This window comes from Salmo trutta, unplaced genomic scaffold, assembly GCF_901001165.1.
Source record: "Salmo trutta unplaced genomic scaffold, fSalTru1.1, whole genome shotgun sequence".
NCBI lineage: Eukaryota > Metazoa > Chordata > Actinopteri > Salmoniformes > Salmonidae > Salmo > Salmo trutta.
In genome coordinates, this window is record NW_021823073.1 from 2,371,858 (window position 1) to 2,379,116 (window position 7,259).

Genomic DNA, 7,259 nt, shown 5'->3' on the forward strand with positions numbered 1-7,259 from the left:
AAAATAGCCTTGTAAAGCAGGGTGGGGGGTGGGAGGGGGGGGTGCTCTGAACTCTCTCACAGTCTCACAGCTTATTACCACTGTTATCTAAACTGACTTGATACTGTCCACCAATGGTGCTCCCTGAACCTATAACATCATAGGATTGATATTAAAAAAATATAACAGCACTTTAGTGGTTTTTTAGACCACTAGACTTGAACCATCAACCTTCTGGCTATAAGTCCTTTGCTCTAACCTATAGGCTACCTACCAATTGCACTATAGAGACGTCCTATAAATATGATAAATGTGTAAACACACAACCTGGTCTCAGAGCATTTAATATTATTCTTTACGTAAGTCCGAGACATCCCATTTAGCATGATATTTTACGTTTCGTATGGTATGTATTATTTTGTGGATGTCCAGCACCCATTTTGTATGATATGTTACGAATTACAATTTGTATGACATGTTATGAATTTGCTAAAAGTATAATATGTTACGAATTTGCTAAGCGTACGATATGTTACAAATTCCAATTTGTTGTGACTAATGTTAGCTAGGTGGCTAATGCTAACGTTAGCTAGGCTAGGGGTTAGGGTTAAGGTTAGGGTTAGGGGAAAGGATAGCTAAAGGCATTATGGTTAGGGTTAGGGTAAGGGTTAGCTAGAATGCTAAGTACTTGAAAAATTCCTTAGCTAAAATGCTGAAGTTGTCCGTAATTATATTCAAACACGCAACCCTTGGGTTGCTCGACATTCTCGTTATAAAAAACGGCCCATCCACCCCGACCAACCACCCTCCTTTTGTTTTGGCCTTAAGTAACCTTCTGTCTTAAATAACTATACTAAGCGTAACATACCATACTCATTTGAGTGTCCCAGATTTAGAAAAAGAAAAAGCCATATATCAGACTGGCCAATAAAAAGAAAAGATTAAGATGGGCAAAATAACACAGACACTGGACAGAGGAACTCTGCCTAGAAGGCCAGCATCCCAGAGTCGCCTCTTCACTGTTGATGTTGAGACTGGTGTTTTGCGGCCCCTATTTAATGAAGCTGCCAGTTGAGGACTTGTGAGGGGTCTGTTTCTCAAACTAGATACTCTAATGTACTTGTCCTCTTGCTCAGTTGTGCACCGGGACCTCCCAATCCTCTTTCTATTCTGGTTAGAGCCAGTTTGAGCTGTTCTGTGAAGGGAGTAGTACACAGTGATGTACGAGATCTTCAATTTCTTGGCAATTGATCGCATAGAATAGCCGTCATTTCTAAGAACAGGAATAGACTGACGAATTTCAGAAGAAAGTTCTTTGTTACTGGCCATTTTGAGCCTGTAACCGAACCCACAAATGCTGATGTTCCAGATACTCAACTAGTCTGAAGGCAAGCTGCATACTGGACCCTATTCCAACTAAACTACTGAAAGAACTGCTTCCTGTGCTTGGCCCTCCTATGTTGAACATAATAAACGGCTCTCTATCCACTGGATGTGTACCAAACTCACTAAAAAAGCCTCTTGAAAAAGCCAAACCTTGACCCAGAAAATATAAAAAACTATCGGCCTATATCGAATCTTCCATTCCTCTCAAATTTTTTTGAAAAAGCTGTTGCGCAGCAACTCACTGCCTTCCTGAAGACAAACAATGTATACGAAACGCTTCAGTCTGGTTTTAGACCCCATCATAGCACTGAGACTGCACTTGTGAAGGTGGTAAATGACCTTTTAATGATGTCAGATCGAGGCTCTGCATCTGTCCTCATGCTCCTAGATCTTAGTGCTGTTTTTGATACCATCGATCACCACATTCTTTTGGAGAGATTGGAAACCCAAATTGGTCTACACGGACAAGTTCTGGCCTGGTTTAGATCTTATCTGTCGGAAAGATATCAGTTTGTCTCTGTGAATGGTTTGTCCTCTGACAAATCAACTGTAAATTTCGGTGTTCCTCAAGGTTCCGTTTTAGGACCACTATTGTTTTCACTATATATTTTACCTCTTGGGGATGTCATTCGAAAACATAATGTTACATTTCACTGCTATGCGGATGACACACAGCTGTACATTTCAATGAAACATGGTGAAGCCTTGTAACGATTGTCTGAAAGAGGGGACCAAGATGCAGCGTGGTAAGTGGTCATAATTTATTATAAATGACGAAACACTTAAAGAAACAAAAACGAAAGCCAACAGTTCTGTCAGGTGAAAAACACAAGACAGAAAACAACTACCCACAAAACCCCAAAGGAAAACAGGCTGCCTAAGTATGGCTCCCAATCAGCGACAACGATGTACAGCTGTCCCTGATTGAGAGCCATACCAGGCCAAAACAAAGAAATACAAAACATAGAAAAAAGGACATAGAATACCCACCCAAATCACACCCTGATCAAACCTAAATAGAGACATAAAAAGGCTCTCTCAGGTCAGGGTGCGACAAGCCCCAAAATTGCCCTCGCTAGAAGCCTGTGTTTCAGACATAAGGAAGTGGATGGCTGCAAACGTTCTACTTTTAAACTCGGACAAAACAGAGATGCTTGTTCTAGGTCCCAAGAAACAAAGAGATCTTCTGTTAAATCTGACAATTAATCTGGATGGTTGTACAGTCGTCTCAAATAAAACTGTGAAGGACATCGGCGTTACTCTGGACCCTGATCTCTCTTTTGAAAAACATATCAAGACTGTTTCAAGGGCAGCTTTTTTCCATCTACGTAACATTGCAAAAATCTGAAACTTTCTGTCCACAAATGATGCAGAATAATTAATCCATGCTTTTGTTACTTCTAGGTTGGACTACTGCAATGCTCTACTTTCCGGCTACCCGGATAAAGCACTAAATAAACTTCAGTTAGTGCTAAATACGGTTGCTAGAATCCTGACTAGAACCAAAAGATTTGATCATATTACTCCAGTGTTAGCCTCCCTACACTGGCTTCCTGTTAAGGCAAGGGCTGATTTCAAGGTTTTACTGCTAACCTACAAAGCATTACATGGGCTTGCTCCTACCTATCTTTCCGATTTGGTCCTGCCGTACATACCTACACGTACGCTACGGTCACAAGACCCAGGCCTCCTAATTGTCCCTTGAATTTCTAAGTAAACAGCTGGAGGCAGGGCTTTTTCCTATAGAGCTCCATTTTTATGGAATAGTCTGCCTACCCATGTGAGAGATGCAGACTCGGTCTCAACCTTTAAGTCTTTACTGAAGACTCATCTCTTCAGTGGGTCCTATGATTGAGTGTAGTCTGGCCCAGGAGTGTGAAGGTGAACGGAAAGGCTCTGGAGCAACGAACCACCCTTGCTGTCTCTGCCTGGCCGGTTCCCCTCTCTCCACTGGGATTCTCTGCCTCTAACCCTATTACAGGGGCTGAGTCACTGGCTTATTGGTGTTCTTCCATGCCGTCCCTAGGAGGGGTGCGTCACTTGAGTGGGTTGAGTCACTGACGTGGTCTTCCTGTCTGGGTTGGCGCCCCCCCTTGGGTTGTGCCGTGACGGAGATCTTTGTGGGCTATACCCGGCCTTGTCTCAGGATGGTAAGTTGGTGGTTGAAGATATCCCTCTAGTGGTGTGGGGGCTGTGCTTTGGCAAAGTGGGTGGGGTTATATCCTTCCTGTTTGGCCCTGTCCGGGGGTATCGTCGGATGGGGCCACTGTGTCTCCTGACCCCTCCTGTCTCAGCCTCCAGTATTTATGCTGCAGTAGTTTATGTGTCGGGGGGCTAGGGTCAGTCTGTTATATCTGGAGTATTTCTCCTGTCTTATCCGGTGTCCTGTGTGAATTTAAGTATGCTCTCTCTAATTCTTTCTTTCTTTCTCTCTTTCTTTCTTTCTTTCTTTCTTTCTCTCTCTCGGAGGACCTGAGCCCTAGGACCATGCCTCAGGACTACCTGACATGATGACTCCTTGCTGTCCCCAGTCCACCTGGCCGTGCTGCTGTTCCAGTTTCAACTGTTCTGCCTGCGGCTATGGAACCCTGACCTGTTCACCGGATGGGCTACCTGTCCCAGACCTGCTGTTTTCAACTCTCTAGAGACAGCAGGAGCGGTAGAGATACTCTCAATGATCAGCTATGAAAAGCCAACTGACATTTACTCTTGAGGTGCTGACTTGTTGCACCCTCGACAATTACTGTGATTATTATTATTTGACCATGCTGGTCATTTATGAACATTTGAACATCTTGGCCATGTTCTGTTATAATCTCCACCCGGCACAGCCAGAAGAGGACTGGCCACCCCTCATAGCCTGGTTCCTCTCTAGGTTTCTTCCTAGGTTTTGGCCTTTCTAGGGAGTTTTTCCTAGCCACCGTCCTTCTACACCTGCATTGCTTGTGTTTGGGGTTTTAGGCTGGGTTTCTCTACAGCACTTTGAGATATCAGCTGATGTAAGAAGGGCTATATAAATACATTTGATTTGATTTGATATTCCTTCTTTAAATCAGCACAACACTTTCCAGCTGTGCTAACATAATTGCAAACGGGTTTTCTAATGATCAATTAGCCTTTTAAAATTATAAACTTGGATTAGCTAACACAACGCGCCATTGGAACACAGGAGTGATGGTTGCTGATAATGGGCCTCTGTACGCCTATGTAGATATTCCATAAATAAATCAGCCGTTTCCAGCTACAATAGTCATTTACAACATTAACAATGTCTACACTGTATTTCGGATCAATTTGATGTTATTTTAATGAACAAAACATTTGCTTTTCTTTAAAAAACAAGGACATTTCTAAGTGACCCCAAACTGTTGAACGGTAGTGTAAGTATCTTACACAGACCCACACAGACACACACACCGTGAATGGTCAACATGGTCAAGTTCATCTGGGAGAACCTCATATTTTCAGTTGACTTCACAGAGGAAGCTGTGATTGTGATGTGATTTCCTCTACAGGGTCATCATCTCAGTTCCCCTCTCTGTTCCCCTTTCTAGGCTTTCCCATGGAGGTGAAGGACCATGTCTCTGTATTGTGTTAGTGAGGCAATGTGTTATTGTGTTTGTATGTGTTAGTGTATGTGCACATGTGTGTTCACTCACCTGTATGCATAAACCTTTTATTGTTTAAATCAACATCCCTAATCTTCAATTCTGTACGTTAATTCAGCCACCACCTGTACCTCTAGAACTTCAAATGCTTCTGCTTTTTTAACATCCCACTTCTGGAAATAACAATGCACTCTACTTTCAAACAGCCAACGTCTAGTTACTAAAGGGATGCATTTCAATGTATAAACAACTCTAATCGAGCATCATGTCAATAGATGTTTTGAGAAACCTCGGTCAACCAAAAACATGTTGTCTTTCATGGGTTCACTTCAACAGCCATCTCTATTGTGATGTACAGTTGAAGTCGGAAGTTACACCTTAGCCAAATACATTTAAACTCAGTTTTTCACAATTCCTGATATTAAATCTAGTAAAAATTCCCTGTCTTAGGTCAGTTAGGATCACCACTTTATTTTAAGAATGTGAAATGTCAGAATAATAGAGAGAATGATTTATTTCATCACATTCCCAGTGGGTCAGAAGTTTACATACACTCAATTAGTATTTGGTAGCATTGCCTTTAAATTGTTTAACTTGGGTCAAATGTTTTGGGTAGTTTTCCACAAGCTTCCCACAATAAGTTGGGTTAATTTTGGCCCATTCCTCCTGACAGAGCAGGTGTAACTGAGTCAGGTTTGTAGGCATCCTTGCTCACACACACTTTTTCAGTTCTGCCCACAAATTTTCTATAGGATTGAGTTCAGGGCTTTGTGATGGCCACTCCAATACCTTGACTTTGTTGTCATTAAGCCATTTTGCCACAACTTTGGAAGTATGCTTGGGGTCATTGTCCATTTGGAAGACCCATTTGCGACCAAGCTTTAACTTCCTGACTGATGTCTTGATGTTGCTTCAATATATCCACATAATTTCCCCTCATGATGCCATCTATTTTGTGAAGTGCACCAGTCCCTCCTGCAGCAAAGCACCCCCACAACATGATGCTGCCACCCCCGTGCTTCACATTTGGGATGGTGTTCTTCGGCTTGCAAGCCTCCCCCCTTTTTCCTTCAAACATAACGATGGTCATTGTGACCAAACAGTTCTATTTCTGTTTCATCAGACCAGAGGACATTTCTCCAAAAAGTACAGTTGTGCAGTTGTAAACCGTAGTCTGGCTTTTTTATGGCGGTTTTGGAGCAGTGGCTTCTTCCTTGCTGAGCGGCCTTTCAGGTTATGTCGATATAGGACTCATTTTACTGTGGATATAGATACTTTTGTACCCGTTTCCTCCAGCATCTGCACAAGGTCCTTTGCTGTTGTTCTGGGATTGATTTGTACTTTTCACACCAAGGTATGTTCATCTCTAGGAGACAGAACGCGTCTCCTTCCTGAGCGGTATGACGGCTACGTGGTCCCGTGGTGTTTATACTTGCATACTATTGTTTGTACAGATGCACGTGGTACCTTCAGGCATTTGGAAATTGCTCCCAAGGATGAACCAGACTTGTGGAGGTCTACAATTCTTTTTCTGAGGTCTTGGTTGATTTATTTAGATTTTCCCATGATGTCAAGCAAAGAGGCACTGAGTTTGAAGGTAGGCCTTGAAATACATCCACACATACACCTCTAATTGACTCAAATGATGTCAATTAGCCTATCGGAAGCTTCTAAAGCCATGACGTCATCTGTCTGTTAACAATTGTTGGAAAAATTACTTGTGTTATGCACAAAGTAGATGTCCTAACCGATTTGCCAAAACTATAGTTTGTTAACAAGAAATTTGTGGAGTGGTTGAAAAACGAGTTTTAATGACTCCAACTTCAGCTGTATGTAGTGAGTAATTTCTTCCTGTTGCAACAGAGAGCTGCTTCCAGGTCTGTGTGTGCTGTCTTGCCAAACAATGACCATATGAGTTGGCCTGACGGCACAAAGTGATCAGGGACCAGGATAACAAGGAACTACCGAAGCCACAGATCTGTGTGTGGTGATGATGTTGATGCCATGTCATACCTGGAAAGCCAACATTTTCTACACAGGACAAGGCAGGAGTTTAATGAGTGGATAGCTAGTACACAAGCAGACTGTGAATGGTCCATTTAAAACTCAAACAGCTGTGTTCTTGTAATCTATTGTTTTTACATTTTACAACTCATGACCAGTTCCTCGTTCTGCAGAAGATCCTCTTTTGGCAAAATAATAGTCCCTCTTGTGTGAGTGTACCTACTTCCTCTCTGGCTGCTCGGGTCACATGATGCAGAAGTGCCTGGTCAACCCTCCTATACA